General features: G+C 34.3%; 1 protein-coding gene across 1 annotated transcript in view; it reads left to right on the forward strand.

The window, feature by feature from the left end:
- The window catches only part of ZNF804A (zinc finger protein 804A), a 272,325-nt gene that overhangs the window by 180,188 nt on the left and 72,924 nt on the right, over nucleotides 1-19,213 (forward strand). The gene's annotated exons all lie outside the window — the stretch shown is intronic.

Consider the following 19,213-nt stretch of genomic DNA (forward strand, 5'->3'; position numbering starts at 1 on the left):
ACAACCACGACAACAGCAAGACATTGAGAGGAATGCAAGAAAACAATTTGGGTAACAATTTTACTTCCTACTGAAAATATCCCATCAGTTTTAGATTCCTGGATAATGCCATGAACATAAGTGAAACCTTGAATTTCTTGTTGTAGAAGTCAATAGTTCTTTCTAAACTTTTAACACTGACAGCTACATTTGGCTGGAAAGAAACCTCAGTTTTTCAAACTTAACCATATATAGAAAAATAAGTAGTTTCAAAGATACAAAGTCAATCAAGGATTCATTATGCTCTTAGGGCTTTTATGCAGCCTCTCTAATTTCAGTGACCTAAAAATCCATCAAAGTATACGGGGCTTTGCAAATTAATTATACAATTTGTCCCTCTCTGTTACCCACATCCTAATCATACATCCATTCCCCCAGTCTGTAAGAAATTATTGAAAGTCTATCACAACCTGGTACTCTGGCCAGTGGGTGGTCCCAGATATCCAAAGATCGCCTGTTTTGGCAATTACTGACACAGCAGGACTTTGCTATGTGCTTAAAAAATGCAGGCCTATGGCTCCTTTAGGATTCAACCCTATTTTAAGTCTATAACAGTACAAAAGATCACTAGGAAGACTATAATTAGAACTTAGTTGAGAGAAATGTCAAGTTCCTTCCAGAAGGTGTTTTACCATGTTCCTCAAGTGCCTATTTTTAACGCACATTCCTCTCAGGAAAACAAGTACTTTCTTCTGTGTTTGTTTTTAATATGATCACAAATTACAATAAAATCCATTTATGCAGACAAAAATGTAAGTTGTTTAATCTTTAAAATCACTCTGGCCTAAATATTGGACCTAGTTGTTTTCCTTTTTTATTTTGAGATTTAGGTGTCAGTAGATGAGTAAATTATATTCCCAGTTCATAGCACATTGTTATCACTCGTTTATGTAAGACGTTTCTCTTGTTTTGTTCTATTTTTTTATCCTTGATCTTCACTCCAAAAAGACATCTATTCTAGCTTTTTTAAGAAGTGTTTTTAAATATTCATGAGTGTTATACACTATGTAGTTTTGATACCCATTTTTTAAGATTTTAAGTGTCTATAAATTATATTGTCCCAGATTTCATTGTTTTATATTTTTTACATGTTTCTGTTTATCTAGCTGATATTTCTTCCCACTGCACATTATCAATAACATCCATCCATTTATTACTTATCCATTCCCCCAGGAATGCAGTTAGATTGCCTCTAATTCATGCTACCACAAACAATCCCAAAATGTATTGAAAGTTGTATGGGGCTTTTGCAGGAATTTATATGAAATATTATCATAGCAGTGGAATTTCTGAGTTGTAAGCATATACATACATATTTTACTAAGTACTCTTGGAAAGTTGCTTTCTAGTGTGAGTGGCCCAGTTTATAATCACATCAGCAATGTCCCAGAGTTTTGTTCCCCCACATTTTCCACCATGCTGGAATAATCCATTTTTTAAAAAGTTTATCATTCCACGTTTTTGTATTACTTTGCACTTATTAGACTACATGCTAGTCATTGAGGCATCTCCCCCCCCTTTTTTTGCAGATTATGTTTTATCTATTGATTTTTTTTCCCGTTAGGTTCCCTAATATTTTCTTGTTTGGTGGTTCTTTGTATGGTCTCGAACTGTAAATCAATTCTGTCCAACAAAAATTTTTGCAGTGCTGAAAATATTACATAGTGCCCTCTCCAGTACTGTCACTGCTAGCCATACGTGGCTTTTGAGCACTTGAAACGTTCACCTCAATATGTTTTAATTCATTTAGACTAAAATTTATATAGCCACATATGGCTATTGGCCTACAATATTTAACTTGCTGTTCTAGGTATAAATGCCTTGTTTTTAGTTAATGTTTTTTTTCTATTTATCATCTGTTAATTTTAAATCACTTTCTTTTAAGCAGAAATTCCCTATTCTTATAGGTTCCTGACTCACAAGAGTGTCATGGGAGTGATAAAATGCATCTTTTCAAGGCATCGTATCGGGAGGCACATGATAGCAGTTTGTTCCATCACTTCTTATGTTAACTTTGATCATATAGTAAAAGTGATGTCTGCCGGGCTTCTATACCCTAAACTGTTCTCTTTGCAAGTAGGAAGTATTTTGTGGGGAAATATTGAGACCACATAATATCCTATTTTCCATTAAACTTTCACCCACTCATTTTAGCATTGATTAATGATTCTGGATTAAATCAATTACTACTGCGATGTTTGTGAAATGGTGATTTTCTTGGTTCCAAAAATGTGTCTTCATTTAGCAGTTTACATCATAATATGAAAAAAGGCTTTTTTCTTCTCCACCATTTATTCATTGACCTATTTATATTAATACATATTTATCGATTCCTATTTTATCCAGTGCTTTATATTGTTAAATATCATTGTTTGTTTGATGCTAAACATGCCCAGGATTTGGTTAGAGAATGACTCTTCAAGCTGGCTTCTTCTATTTATTTCTGACATGTCCCATTATTCTTCAGACATTTCCTTACCAGCTGGCACATGATATTTTAAGTTCATCTCTCCTTTTTTTCTCCTACCCCTAGAATCAGCCATTAATCCAAGATGCCCTGGTGCTTGATGTAGGAACACATATGGGAGCTAGGTATGTTGTTTCCTACTGGAATGTCTGCTTAAAGCCCTCTCAGTGAACAGAGCTAGAAGACGTTCTTTCTCTCTCTCTTTCTCTCTCTGTCTGTGTCTGTCTCCGTCCCCTTTATCTATCTATATTTCATTCTGAGTTTATGTAAATATATTGTAGTCCAATATCCAACAAAAGAAGGTTTAGTCTAGTCTTCCCTATTTTCTTAATTGTTTTTTATGTGAGTTTCTCCATTTCATTTGAAAATGATCTGTAGAATTTACTTGAGTCCCGAGGTGCAGTTAGCAATCTCCAAAGAAAATGTAAGTTTGCTTTTGCGAGGAGCCTAGGGGTATTGCTAATCTAGGATATCCGAAGGCAGGTTTGTTTTTAAAATTTCCCTTGGAATTTTTATTCTGCTCTTTGGCTGGGAAACACTTTCTTATAATTACCCTTGATTTGATGGCAAGGCTGGAATTACCTCTAGTTTACTCTGACCCTGATGGTAAACTTGTTTCAAATCAGCCTTTGCGGGTGGAGGGCATTCTAGGAGACTTTCGGTGGAGTACGCCCAGAGCTATCCTTTTTACCTGTACAACTTATTAAGGGTCAGGAACTAAGACCATGTTCCTGAAATATTGAAAATGCCCTCAGGGCAAAAGGAGCTTTTGTGCATTTATTTCCTCTTTGGGTTCTACTTCTAATTTTTCTGGAGATTTCTTACCATCTTCTTACCTCTGTAATGCTTTTGAGAGGAGGTTTTGATACTATATTCAGGCTTTTATTCATTTCCAGTGGGAGCATTGCCCCCAATAATGTGATAATCTTATTCACAGAAAAATGGGTTCTGATCTTAATTCTCCAGTAATTTTTTTTCTTATTGAGAAATTCTATTTACATAAACTTATTCTATTTACACAAACTTATAAACTACCTCTGAATGAAACTGGATTCATATACAATCCAAGATAATATTTGACTGTCGTTTAATGTTCATTTTATATAATAACAGTTTCTATCAGCAAAACCAAAGTGATATTTTAAGATTTATCATCGTTTTTCAATAGCTTCATTGAGATATATAATATATGTAATACAATCCATGAATTTATAGTTTACATGCATGGTTTTTAGTATAGTCACAGAGTTGTACAACTATCACTTTTAAAACTTTTGATTCACCTCCAAAAAAATATTAACATTTATTTCCACCTACCACTTACCCAGCCCTAGAAAACCGCAACCCACTTCTTTCCCTATGAGTTTGCCTATTCTGGAGTTTTTATATAGATTCATACAATATATTGTTTTTTGGGGGACTGGCTTATTTTGCTTAGCATAATGTTTTCAGTGTTTACCCATGTTGCGTGAATGAGCACCTTGTCCATTTTTATTGCTAAATAGTAGTCCATTGTTTGGATATGCCACATTTTCTTTCTGTATTCATCAGTTAACTGATACTTGGGCTGTCACCTTTTTGGGCTGTTATGAATAATGCTGCTATGAACATCTCTGTTTTTATATAGACATATGTTTTCATTTCTCTTGAGTGAATATCTGTGTTACTATATGGACATATGTTTTCATTTATCTTGGGTGAAACTGTTATGCCATGTGAAAATTATGTTTAATAATTTAAAGAAAGCCAAGTTGTTTTCCAAAGTCATTGCACCATTTCATATTTACAACAGCAATATATGGTCTCCAGTTTCTTTACATCCCTTCCAACAAGTGTCATTTGTTTGCTTGGTTGGTTGGTGGTTTTTGTTTTTGTTTTTTTTAAGTAAATCCATTAGATTGGTTATGAAGTGATATCTCATTTGGGTTTTGATTTGAATAACCTAAGTGACTGATAACTTAGGGTATCTTTTCATATGCTTATTGGTCATTGAGAAATGACTCAATTTTTTACCCATTTTAATTGGATTATTTTTTTTTTTTAAAGATTTTATTTATTTATTTGACAGAGATAGAGACAGTCAGTGAGAGAGGGGACACAAGCAGGGGGAGTGGGAGAGGAAGAAGCAGGCTCCCAGCAGAGGAGCCTGACGTGGGGCTCGGATCCCGTAACGCCGGGATCACGCCCTGAGCCGAAGGCAGACGCTTAACCGCTGTGCCACCCAGGCGCCCCTAATTGGATTATTTTTTAAATGATTGAGTTGTAGGAGTGCTTCATATATTCCAGATGTAAGTTCCTTATCAGATACATGACTTGCAAATATTTTCTTCCATTCTTTGGGTTCTCTTCTCAGATTTTTATTTAGGGTGTCATTTGTATAATAAAAGTATTTTTTGTAAAGTTTTGATGATATCCAGCCTATTTTTTTTATTATTATTACTTGAGGTTTGGGTGTTCATCTGAGCCTAGTCAAGGTCACAGAGATTTATTCCTATGTTTTCTTCTAAGACTTTTAGCTCTTACATCATTGTCTGTGATCCATTTTGAATCATTCTTGTATATGATATAAGAAAAGAGTATGACTTCACTCATTTGTATGTGAATATCTGCTAGTTCCATAACTTGAAAGGAGTTTTTTCTCCACTGCATTGTCTTTACACCCTTGTAGAAAATAATCATAAATGTAAGGTTTTATTTTGGACTATCCACATTATTACATAAATATGTGTGTCTTTTCTCATGATGGTACCACATCTCCATTGCTGTAGCTTTGTAGGAAATTTTGAAATAGGGCCATGTCATTCCTCCAATTTTACTCTTCTTTTCCAAGATTATTTTACTCTTTATGGTTTCTTGACTTTCTATATGAATTTTAGGATTAGCTCATCAATTTCTGCAAAATAAATGGGTAAAATTACGAAAGAGATTGTGCTGAATCTGTAGATCAATCTGGGGACTTTTCCCATTTTAACAAATCATGTATTTCAATCCATAAACATGTGATGTATTTTCAACTATTAAGATCATCTTTAATTTATTTCAATAACTTTTATAATTATTCATGTAAGGATCTTCCACTTTTGCTATGTTTATTTCTAAGTATTCTATTATTTTTAATGTTATCGTGGATGTAATTGCTTTTTAAATGAATTTTTAAGCACTTCTAAATAGTATTTAGAAAGACAGCTGATTTTTGTATTTAGATCTTATATATTACAAACTTGCTGACTTATACATTAGTTCTAATAGCTTTTCTTTTTTAGTGGATTTCTTTAGATATTCTTTATACAAGATCATGTTATCTGACAAAAAGAGTTGGTTTTACTTATTCTTTTCCAGTCTGCATGCATTTTATTTTTTGTTATTATCTAATTGCCTGGGCTAAGACTTCCAGTACAATATTGACTGGAAGAGGCAAATCAGTAATACTTTCTTATTTTGAGAAAGCATTCAGGATTTCACCAACCAGTAAAATATTGGCAGTGAAATTTGTCTAAATATATTTTGTCAAGTTAAGCAAGTTTCCTTCTATTCTAAGCTTGTGGAGTGTACTTATGCTGAAAAAGTATTGAATTTTTTCAAATGTTCTTTCTGTATTTATTGAAATAATCTTGTGTTTTTTGTTATTTATTCTATTAATATGTTGTATAACATTGGTTTAGGATATTAAACCAATCTTGCATTTCTGAGGTATATCCCACCTGGTCATGGTGTCTAATACATTTTAAATGTTTCTTAATTCTGTTTGCTTAAAGTTTGTTGTGGAATTTTGTGTCTTTGTTCCTAAGTAATACTGGTCTACCTTTCTTGGATATCTTTGGTATGAGATCAGAGTAATATTAGCCTCATGGAGTAAGCTGGGAAGTTTTCACTTAGGTTGTGGAAGAATGTATGAATAATTGGTGTTAATTCTTTCAGTGTTTGGTAGAATTCACCAGTGGGACCATCTGAGTCTGGGCTTTCCTTTATTGGTAGTTTTTAAAGTACTAATTGATCTCTTTATGTGTTTTATATAAACCCAAATTTTCTATGTATTTTCTTGAGTGAGTTGTAGCATTTTGTGTCTTGACAGGATATGTCCATTTCAGCCAAGTTATCTAATATGCCTGTGTATTGTTGTTTATAGTATTACTTTGTAAACCTATTTCTGTAAGAAAAGTGGTGATGTCTCTCTCATTCCTGATTTTAGTAATTTGATTCTCTTCTCCATTTTCATGGTATGTCAAGCTAAATATTTGCCAAATTTGTTGATTTTTTCAAAGAACCAACATTTTTGTTTTAATTTTGTCTATTTTTTGTGTTCACTAAATTCTGCTCTAATCTTTCCTATTTCCTCTTTTCTGTCTTATCAGTTTTCTCCTTTGCAGCCTTTTTTTCTTCAGAAATCATAACTTGATTTGTAATTATTTCATATCCATGTAATTATGGGCTTATTTTCTTCTTTATTGTTCACCCAGCCCCACGGGTTGTAAGCTTCGTAAGACAAAAACCATGTATAACTTTTTCTCCATTGTTCATCCTTGAAATAAGAGGCAAATTCGAAATACTAAAGAACAGATAAAAAGACTTCATTGTTCTTCTCTTAACAACAAATGTAATACTAAGCAATATTTATTAACACCAGCACTGCTTTCAGACCTCTAATGGTTTGGGGCCTGAAGCTCTCATTGCCCATTGTTAAGAAAGACCTGGCAAAGAGTAAAGTTTCCCTATGCCTAGCAATTCAGTCCCTGCACTTGGTCAAAATGGGGAGAAGTTCTGACGCTTCCATTGCACAAGTCAGAAATAGAGAGTTTTTGGTTACACAATCATAGCTCTCTTAACTCATTCGGGACATTTTGGGGCAAGTGTCCTATTTTTCTAAAATGGAAACCTAGCAAATAAGTTAGCAGAGTTTTTAAACAAAAAGATACTTTCATCAGGAAATTTTCAGACATTTCATATCTTCTTTCTTCTTTATAAGTATTTTTTCTTCTTTATAACATATTCATAACTATTATGTTGTGTAGTATATTGCTTTGAAAAAAGCAGGGTTCTTGTTTACATTTCTTGCAAATTGACAAGAAGCAAAGTTTGTTGGTTTTCTCTGCCTCATGTTTAGAGGAGAAATTACTACGTGTAATTGTTGGGCAATTTTCAGGGACATTGTTGAGATGGAGAACATCTCATAAGGTAGGCATTTAGTAAATATTTGTTTAATGAATAAGGAACTGGGACCTCTTTGTGACTGGGTAACTAAACACACATACGCTCTTAGAAAAATCCTTTTAAAATTTGAGATTTAATGTTTTTCTCTTAAAAATAAAGAGATTGAGTCAGATAATAGTAATATCACTTATTCAACTCTGTCAAAAAATTCCTTTCACTATTTTTCCCTTCAAATTTAAAAACAAAACTGTAAAATCATGTTCTATGGAGGAAAACATATAACGCAACTTTTTTTAAATGATGGCTTGGTATAAAAATAAAATAAAACAAATATATGAGCTATTCATTTATTCTGCTTGCAAAAATATTTCGATATACTTGAACTTAAAGTTGAGGAAGCGGTTTACTCTCTGTTACTTCCTCTCTGAATCACAATTATTATGATACATTTTCTGTCCATTGACAATAGAAATGATTTAAATCCGAAACCACCATCCATAACTGATTTTCACATATATATTGAATTATCTTAAGGGTACCTTTTCATTAAAAATCTGCCTTGTAGGAAGAAGTGTTGAGGGAGCTATAATACCTACCCAGATGAGTCTAATCAATTTTTCTCCAGTTTAAAACTTCTGATGGCTCCCCTTTGTCTGTAGAACAAAGATCTTTTGTGTTACCATGATATACATGCTTTCTTAACTTCAGCCCAGGACCTCTTTCCAATTTTATTTTCTGAATAGTTCTTCACAAACTCTCAGGCAATATCAGACAACTTGTTCCCAGAATAATCCATGAACCTTCAACTCATGTTTTCATCCTTGCTCTTCTTTTAAAAAAATGTTCTCCACCTGGGCTGGAGTATTTTCATTCTTTAGAGTTCCATTTGAGGCCATCTTCTTTTCGTCTTTCCTTGATTTTCTTTGCCTACTTGAGGTAAATGAATTATTTGCCTCTCATTTGTGTTCTGATGATACTTACAACATGGCATTGTAGCCACTTCCCTGGATCTTCTCCTATCCTGTTAGTTTGTTGAGGAATAATTTGGATTTCATGTTTACATTCCCAGCACCTAGTTCTGTGCCTAGCACATGCAAAGTATTCTGTTGTTTTTTGGTGTTAAGTTGGATTGCTTAACTTCAGGAATCTAAAATTTTGGTGATGGCTTCAAAACTGAGACAAACAAGTGTGAATTTAAATACTGTCACTTATTACATCTGAAATTTAGAAAAGCTACTTGAGCTCGTTAGGCCTTTTCTCCCTAATCTATAAGTTAGGGTTTAGAATACTTATCTTGAGGGTTGTTGTAAGAATTTATCAGAAACACCTTGCTTAGTGCTTAGTACAGTGTTGTTGCTCTTTAAAATTACATGGTCTAATAATAGTGCAATGCCTCCTGAGGAGAGAAACCGACAACGGGCAATGAGGGACAGTTATGTCAGAGTTTGTCCTTCACTGATTCCTGTTACTGAAAACAAGGCGCTTTTTAAGCAGGGGCAGCCGCACAGGCCTGAAATCTATCTGTGTTCATGAACCTGGGGGATTTGGCTTGTGCAGTGTAACACATACTGGGAATGACTCATGACAGCTAGGATGCAGATCCTGGACCTTAGAGAGAAAAGTAGTAAACGAGTTGAATTACAGTGAAGTTTGTATAATTAAATTCAGTGATTATAGACATCGATTCTATGGAACTGTTTAAACAGATTCCTCAAAGTAAGATTTGATAAATGCATTCTTTGTAAATTATTTACGTATAAATATATCATAGAACTGTGTTATTAAAATCAATGTGACTTTTGATTAGAATTGGGATTTTTTTTTTACATAAAGGTTTTATGATACAGACTCTTAATATCTCTTGTTTGCGCAATTTGTAAAACGTTTCAACAAGCCTCCCTATCCCCAATCTCTTTTCTCAATAATAATAAATAACCTAAATACTGCAAACTCCTTGGTGTGACATATGTTTTGTGATCATGTGTTGTTTTGTTTTTTTTTTACCTTTCTCTGCATCCTTCTCTCTTACACACTGCACCTTGTACTTTAAACCCTAACAAGACCACACTGCTCCTGTTCTCTGACCCCAAAGTTTTTTCAAGCCTCCGTAACTATGCACATGGTGTCTCTTCTTGCTAGAAACTTGTTCAGACATTTCTTTTCTTGGAGAATTACTACTGATTTTCTATAGCTCAGTTCAGTTGTCACCTTCAGAAGCCTCCCTTGACCCCTAAACGCTCCAGAGAATCCTGTGAAATCTTTACCATAGCACTTCCGTTATTAGGTTGACAACACCGATTTTTGTTACTGTCTACCTCACTTACTGTTCTGTTACCCCTTTCTAGGAACCCTGCTTATGTTTGTAAACCCCGAATCTAGCATAATGCTTGGCAAACAGTAGGTCAGTCACAGAACTGGGCGGTCATCTCTGTGTCCTAAATAATGTAACTTCTGAGGTAAAACATTACCCAATTTAGTCCCCAAATCATAACATATTTTCTAGCTTTAGTTTGACTTGTACTGTTTGTTATGGTTTCATCAGATTTGCTAGTTTATTTTCTCTTAAAACTAACATTCACCTCACATTTTTCATACATTTCTCAGACTTTTCTGAACTTTCAGTCTATTATATCTTGGTATTTAAAAGGGGGACGTTAAAATCATTTGTGGCACTCAGTGATGCAATAAAGTTATAATCCTAGTAGTGACTGGTTCCTAAAGATGGGGGCATAGGTGAGAATGATAGCGAGTTGCTACAGAAAGATTTAATGTTCTTTTTTTAAATTTTATTTATTTGGGCGGGGTGCCTAGGGAAGAGGGGGAAGAAGGCTCTCTGCTGAGCAGGGAGCCAGACACAGGGCTCAGTCCTAGGACCCTGGGATCACAACCTGAGCCAAAGGCAGACGCTTAACCAACTGAGCCATCCAGGTGACCCGAAAGATTTAATGTTCTAAAGGGTTGTAAATTAGAAAAACAAAGATGGTTTCAAGAAAAATTTTGTTCTGTGCCTTTCATTTATTTTCTTTGAATGTCATCTCTGCATTTTTTTAAAAAGCTGCATATCAAACTCACTGAGCAGATTATATAAAACATCAAAGGGTTTATACATTGATGGGGGTGCCTGACATCTGTTTCTGCCCTCATCCATATCAGCAGAGGCCTCCATAGTGGTTTTGGTCATGACTGGAGTTATTAGCCTTAGTATGATCACCAGGGCCCATGGGAGCCTGGCCCAGGAGGAAGAACAGGAAAAAGCTGGCCACACAGCTCAGTGTGCAGGGGAGCCCTGGCAGCAGACATATCTGGAGGCAGGACCTGGTAGCTGAGGAAAAGGGCATGTATTTGAGCACAGACGAGATTCTCTCCATGGTGGGTATTTGCAGGGAGTCGGACCTACTAAAATAACGGGTAGGAGTTTAAGACAAGTATTTCGTCTTATTGTCCTTATGATCCCATTTTAAGCTCTAGAGCATAGTAGTTTGGGCAGTCACGAATTGTGGGGGGTTTTGTTATTCCACTTCATTGTCATCAGCTTTCATCGTTATAACACAGCATGGAGCCAGACTGCCTATGTTCTAATCTAGATGTATGACCTTGGGCTAGTTACTGTATGACCTTGGGCAAGTTTCTATATGACATTGTGCAGGTTATTTAAACTCTGTGCTCCAGTGCCCTCATCTATAAATTGGCAATGATAAAGGACCAACCGCACAGAGCTGTTATGAGAATTACTTGATGTTTCATGCATGAAGTGCTCTGAAGTGAGCCTGGCATGTAGTGTTATATATTCACTGTTATTAGTATTGTTATCATTTATTCTACCAAAATCTCCAGGAAGTTTTTCTATTTTATAAATAGATTTTTTTCTTCAAGAAAGTCATATCGCAGGATAGAATATCCTAGAATATGTAAGACATTAGAAATTCACATTCTCATTAAATGTAATTTGTAACATTTGATATTCTTTCTGTGTATGCCTTATTTAAATGGTTTGTCCTGGCATTAATATAAACCCTATGGGTACCTTTATCAAGTACAGTCATAAACACTAGCAGCCACTGTAGTATATAAGAATATAAAACAGGGGCGCCTGGGTGGCACAGCGGTTAAGCGTCTGCCTTCGGCTCAGGGCGTGATCCCAGCGTTATAGGATCGAGCCCCACATCAGGCTCCTCTGCTATGAGCCTGCTTCTTCCTCTCCCACTCCCCCTGCTTGTGTTCCCTTTCTTGCTGGCTGTCTCTATCTCTGTCAAATAAATAAATAAAATCTTTAAAAAAAAAGAATATAAAACAGGCATTATCTCCCTTACAGAAAAATTTCAATTAGTAAACTAGGCAGTTTACTATTTGTTCTTTAAATGCACTCATGTTATATTTCCTAGAAATGGAATATATGGATGAACATTGTTTTCATAGTTTTTTTCCTATATTAGAACACTAGAGTATAAAATTTTATGCAGTGATGTGATGAATCCACTTAGACTAAGATTACGTGTATGTTTCATGGTCATTTTCTTCCCCAGTTCTTACAATATTCAGAGCAGCAATCATTGAAGTATCACATTATTCTCCTTTTGTTATCCAAACTAGTGTTCTCATATTTCTGAAGTATATATGCTTGCTGAATAATTTAAGTAGTATTTTAAAAGACAAAGAAAATTGTAAATCTAATTTAAGTTGTCACAACACCAAAGCACAAAAGCTATAAACAAATCACTATGGGAAACTATGCATACATGTTTATAATTTAAATAAAGGAATTCATGCTATATGTGTACATGCCAATAAATAAATGCACATCATCATTTTAATAGCTGAATAGTAATTTATTAAATGGGTATAATCATCACTTTAAAATGAATTTTTAGTGATTCGTATATAATTTAAAATCCAGATCCCTCTGCTAATTTACATGTTTCCACATTTAAAATATTATTATTGATTTAAAGTGTACATAACATAATAAAAAAATAAAGTGTATTTTCTGAAGTATAATGTTAATCTATATCTAAAATTATCATATTTCTTTATGAGCAGGATACTCATAGCTGACTTATAACTGTTTCACAGAACAGAGAAGCTAAAAATAGGTTGACTTATGTTTCAAAAGGGACCACGTCTATGATAATTTTGGCAGTACCAAAAGAAAGACCGTAGTATCTAGAATTGAATACATACTTTAAAAAGTGTAGTACCGTCTACTATCCTGGGTAATTAACTCATGATATCATTGAGTCCTATGTATTCTAACCTAGGATGTTCAATACATATAAATAATTCTAGAACAAAACATATAAAAAATGAAAACTGTACTGTGTGAAAATTGGAGAATTTTGAGGTTTTTCCATCTTGGAATAATTATCCTTTACCAGTTTTCAACAAAATGTCTTAAAAAAATCATCTGACCTGGGTTATTTGTTCAAAGAAAAAAAAATTAGAGTGTGAGGAATTCTGACCAACCCCTTCCACATTTTCAGAGTCCCAGGAACTCGTATCTGGGTCTGCCTACAGCATTGCTAAGGTGCTCAGGTAAGAATCTTTGTAATGTTAGGGTGGACTCTCTGCATAACTCCATTTAAACTTATTTGTCTAATCTATGAATTAAGCTAGGTTGTATGAAATTAGAAAGAGTGAGATTCAAATTTCAACTATTTTCCTATTATTCTCTGCATAAATTAGCTTAAAATCAAACTTTGTGTTTCCAAGGCTCAGGACATAACATATTTAAAATTGATTTGAAATTGGTATTCTAAATTAGAAACATCATTTCTAATTAAGGTATCAAATTCTGCATGTTTTTTAAGTCCTCCGATGTCACAGAATATTTATTTCACAACAGCAACAACAACAAAACACAAAAACCTTTACTGATCCCTCCTATATATCAGGAAACCTAGCAACCAATTCCCCCCTCAAAATACACACACACACCACATACCGTCTTATAAACCATTGTCTTCTGTGGAAATTTATTTCTCCCAGTTATGTCTTATTTTGCTTCCTGTTTTCTCAATTTGCATTCTTAACTTTTTGCCTAACAGCTAACAGCTCTCTTTTCTGACCTTCTGTCTATTCCAACATACATCATTATCTATTCCAACATACATCATTATCTATTCCAACATACATCATTATCTATTCTTTTGCTTTACCCCTAAAATACAGTCATTTCTTGACCATGTCTCTATTTGAATTTTATTAAAGATTAGGGGAAAATTGAGAAGACTTTTACCATAACGCTATAAGTGAAGAATTGAAAATGCAGTATGAGTTTTTACCTTTCATACAGATTTTTCTCTCCATATGTTTTCTCTTTGAAAATTGTCACCTAATCATCTTGGTGGAATTCCTGTCCTACCTTTTATATTGTTTTCTTGTTTTTCAATTTATCTCTATATGTTTTCTTTCCAAGAGCCAGAGAAATATGAAATATCTCAACTTCCTCAGGTAAATATTTTCTTACTTTTCCTCTCTCTGGCCCATTCTAGGAATGCAAAGGAAGGGAGTGGGGTGAGAAGATATTGCTGCTTTTACTACAGAAAGCATGTTCTCAGTAAATACTGTTCTTTTACTGAACAGAATTTCAAAACCATATTTTAAAATATTTTTTTAAGATTTTTATTTATTTATTTATTTGACACAGAGAAAGAGGCAGCGAGAGAGGGAACACAAGCAGGGAGAGTGGGAGAGGGAGAAGAAGGCTTCCCGCTGAGCAGGGAGCCAGATGCGGGGTTCGATCCCAGAACACTGGGATCACGTCCTGAGCCGAAGGTAGACACTTAACGACCGAGCCACCCAGGTGCCCCAAAATATTTTCTTATTACACTGTAATTCATGTTTAATTATGGCTAAATTTTATGAATGTTTTCAAATCATCATACTGTTTCCATTATCTAATTTATGCCATTACAATTTATATTCTTTAACAGATTTTAACAACTTAACAATTGTTAGATAAAAGTACATCATTGATACTATATTTCAACTATACTTTAATTAAAAAGTTTTTAAAAATCACTGATCTACTCCTTAACCTTAGTTTAGTTTTAAAGTAACATTTCTTTAGGCTTATATAAACATTAGTGTTTAAACTGACACCTTCTTAAAATATACTGGATGACCAGCAATCATACATTTAAATTAAAAGACAGGATTCAATATTTTGTACTTTTTGTGTTCAATTTTTTTAATACATATTTTAACAAAAAGTGCTTTATTCTTAAACTTTTCATTTCTCTTAAAATCTGTGTTTCACATTTACCTTTCTGCTGTATAAATTCTTTTATGCCACTAGGGATTCCTCCTGATAGAGAACAAAGTCAGGCATAGAAAGAGCGTTAGTGGGTAGCTCAGCGAAAGCAACTAAAAGTCGGACTCACCATTGCATGGTACAAGATCTTGGGGCAATTATCCTCACCTTTTTTGTCTTGTTTTCATCACATGTAAAATGGAACAACAATGTTCGCGTGAGGATTAACATCGTCAGGGCTGAGATGATTTAAGCGTAGTGCTCATTTGTGGCAATAAAGAAATGTTAGTCTTTCCCTTCCTCATTATGTCTTCTCCACCCAAATTTTAGTTTGAAGTTTTTCAAGTTAAAATGCTTCTCTTTGCAAAATATCCCTTTTCTTTTGGATACCTGAAACATATGATTATTTCCAAATGGGCTTTCCCTGCTGTGCTAACAATGTATCAAATGCACAGACTATCGCTCCCATTTGGAGTTCAAGACAAAGCAGAATTAACCACAGGGGCAGATCCTGCTGCCACTAATGGGAGGGACAGCAGGTCTCCACATATTGTTCCTCTTATTACAGAAGCCATGGCTGCATTATGAGTTTTGCAAGGCATCTGGGGAGCTCATATGATGTGACACCTACAATGTCATGCTTGCTTTTTGAGAAAATATTTTCTAAAAATGCATAAAACTAAAAGTTTTGAGAACTATTATTTTACCTTATTTTGTTCTCAGCAAGACAATTTCATTTGTAGCCAGGAAATTTAAAAAAAAGAAAAAAAGAAAGAAAGAAAACAAAAGAAATGTATGACTTTAGGATACAGTAAAACTAGTCTAAAATTCATTAGAAATGCATCTTTTCCTTTGCTTGAAATCTGCATTATTCTCTCTCTCTCTCATTCAGATTCCCTTATCTCCTCTTTTCCATGTGATCATCTTTTGGAGGAATATATCTTCTAACAAATATGCAAAACTTCTTAGATATTCCCAAAATGCAGCAGTTGAAAATATACAAATTTCTCATCTAATCCCAAAGAATCCATAATACCATCCTCGCCTCCAAGTAGTCCTTACTGAATTTAGTCATGGACCATCCCAGCTCGTCATTCAAGGGAGCGTGACTAGCTGCCTTTGAGAAAAAATACATTTACTGAATGGGTATAACAAGCCTCAGGGTCCTTTGACTTTTAAAATGCTTATTATGTCTTTTAAATTTTATTATTCTGTAATAATAAAATAGTAATTAGGAGCTTTTTAATTTATCATATTATGTATAAATATCTAACAATAAAAACAAAGAATAAGAACTGTGTATAGGACATTACAATTGAATGAAATTAAATCTGAAAATTAAGTCAGAAATTAAGTCAGAAAATATTAAGCAATTTATATCTAAGCTCTAGAAAATCTGTCTTTTTCAAGTGCTCAAGAATACTTCCATAGATTCAACAGAATAGGAATCCCAGAAATGAGTAGCTAATATCTTTGCCTTTAAAATGGAGAGACTCAGAATACGCACCTCCTTACCTCCGAGCCGCTCACCATAGTGGAAGAGATTGGCCTCTGTCTCCAGCATTCAACTGGAACTGCTCTCTTCTGTGTCCTTCCTTTCACTGTTCACAATCTCCTGTGGTGCTCTCTCTAATCTTCCATACCTTCCTGTTACCTATACACTGTTTATTGCTCTTTTTATTAAGGATTGTTTACTTATTTACACCTGGAAACCATCATCCTAACTACTCTTTTCTTCCAGTCTTAGCTCCATCCCTATTTCATTTTCTACCCTGTGATCATATCTGTTTTTTAAAGATCTTATTTATTTATTTATTTGTTTGATAGAGAGAGTGCATGCATGTGTGGGTGCACCTGCCAGGAGGGGAGGGGAGGGGGCAGAGGCAGAGGGAGAGAGAGCATCTCAAGCAGACACCCCCCCCACCCCACTGAGGGCAGAGCCTGACCCTGGGCTCCATCCCACCACCCTGAGATCATCATGTGAGCCAAAATCAAGAGCCTGATGCTCAACCAACTGAGCCACCCAGGCACAGCACCCCCCCATATCTGTTTTTCAAATGCAAATGAGCTTCCATCCTTGCTTAAAAGTCTTTACTGACTTCCCCCATCAGCTTTTATAAACATTCAGACTCTTTAGCATACAGAGTGACATCTTCATAATCCCACTTCAGGCTTGCCTTTCCACAGTTGCCACCAATAACAGTCCCTTGCCCTACAACACAGCATAGAGCACATTCTCCAGCTACACCATATGGCTCATGATTTTTCAAAAGTGTAATATTTCATAGTTCTATATATAATTAATTTTCCTGTAGTATAAAATCCACTGCTCCCTTGTTTCACCTGCTGGCACCTATCGAGTTTTAAGTGAATTAAGCATTATTTCAGAAGACTCTACTGATTCTCTCAACTAGAAGAATTTTGCTCACCATTGCGTGCCCATCTTAGTCTTCTTTATGGATCTAAATTATTATAACACACATGTATATATCATAATGAACAAAAGTTGTCTTTCTTTTGTATGTCCAATGCAATGGTGTTAATAGAAAAGAGAGAGCTTTATACATGTTAGTGTCTCTGAGTATCCACAATATTTACAGGAACCTTGTAAGTGATTACTGAATGAGTGGATTTATGGGTTTTTTTCATTTTTATTGTTTCTCCATTTTAATTATATGAATGGATTTATGTTTTACACTTTATGAACATGGTTTTTGCTGATCATAATGGACAGATATTTGTACCTCTGAGCACATAATTTCTTCTTGCCATTGCAAACTAAACCAGTAAGTCATAACTTCATGTAGAATTGACAGTGTTGATTTTTATATTATAGTATTTAAAAGCATTCTTTAGAATATTACTGTATGAATGCATTAAATCTTGCACAGATACTCAGCAAGGATTATAAGTATTAGGCCTCTAAAAGTGTACATTTTGGGTATTTAAACATTTTTCCACCCAACTAAATAGTGTATACCACCAAACATGGTTGTAAACAGTAAATGATACGTACATCCTCCAAAAATATGGTTATAGTTTATTCATTCATTTATAAGAACAAATATTTTTTAAACACTTGTTTGCTCTAGTCACTCTTTTAGCCATTAAGGTTATGGCAATGAACAAAGCAATTAAAGATCCTGACTTCATAGAACTTACAGGGGTGAGATTACAACAGTTATATAATGTAATATCAAATAGTGGGAAAAAAATATACATATATATGTTCTTAGTGCCCCATCCATAACCCATCAACAGGTACCATTTTCATGCACACAGCCCTGGCTTCTGACTGCTAGTGCCTGAACTCTTTTCCCAAGAATTTGTACCAGGCACCAGAGACCACTCCATTCTTGAACATGAAAAACCCCAGAATTCCAAGTGTAAATGCTCTCTGGAAGGTGCCATCAACTAATGCTTAAGGGGATTTATTGGATAAATTAGCATAGCTTCCTTGCTTCCTGGCTACAAAGGCTCTATGTTTGTAATCTGCACTAGTTTCCAGAGTTTCTAGCCTGAGCAAGCTTCGTTTGCCTCTGTAGTAATAATCTTCACTGGCTTCCATTCCTTTATTTTTAATCTGAGTCTTTATATTTCAAGCGGGTTTCTTGTAAACAACATGTAGTTAGTCTAGGTTTTTGTAATCTACTCTAACAATATTTTTTTTTAATTGCTATAATTAGACCATTTGCATTAAAAGCGATTGTTGATACAGTTGTTACAATAGCTACCATGTTTGTAATTATTTTTAATTTGTTGAATTTGTTCTTTTTTTCTCTGCCTGCCCTTTCCTGCTTTCCATGGTTCTAACTGAACAATTTATGATTCAACTTTATCACCTCTCTTAGAGTATAGATTACACTCCTTTTAAAGGTTTTTTTTTTGTTTTTTTGTTTTTTTGTTTTTTAGTGGTTGATCTAGGGTTTACAACATACGTATTTACTGATCTTCAATATAACACTGTACCATTTCACATGCAGTGTAGGTACCTTGTGCGAGAGTATTCCTAATTCTTCCCCCAGTCCTTTCTGACATTGTGATTCATTTTACTTATCCATACGCAATAATCACCCAATTCATTTGTAGTAGTATTGTTTTAAATAAAATTAACTTTTGGATCCATTAAGAATATCTGTGTATGTATGGATAGATAGTTAGATAGATATAGATATAGAAATACCTTGATTGATACACCTTAATTTACTTTTCTCCAATTCTTTTCCTACATTATTTTCTTTCTGAAGAACTTCTTTTTTTTTTTTTTTTTTTTTTTTTTTTTTTTTTTTTTTTTTTTTTTTTTTTTTTTT

Source organism: Ailuropoda melanoleuca, chromosome 2 (genome assembly GCF_002007445.2).
Source record: "Ailuropoda melanoleuca isolate Jingjing chromosome 2, ASM200744v2, whole genome shotgun sequence".
Lineage (NCBI taxonomy): Eukaryota > Metazoa > Chordata > Mammalia > Carnivora > Ursidae > Ailuropoda > Ailuropoda melanoleuca.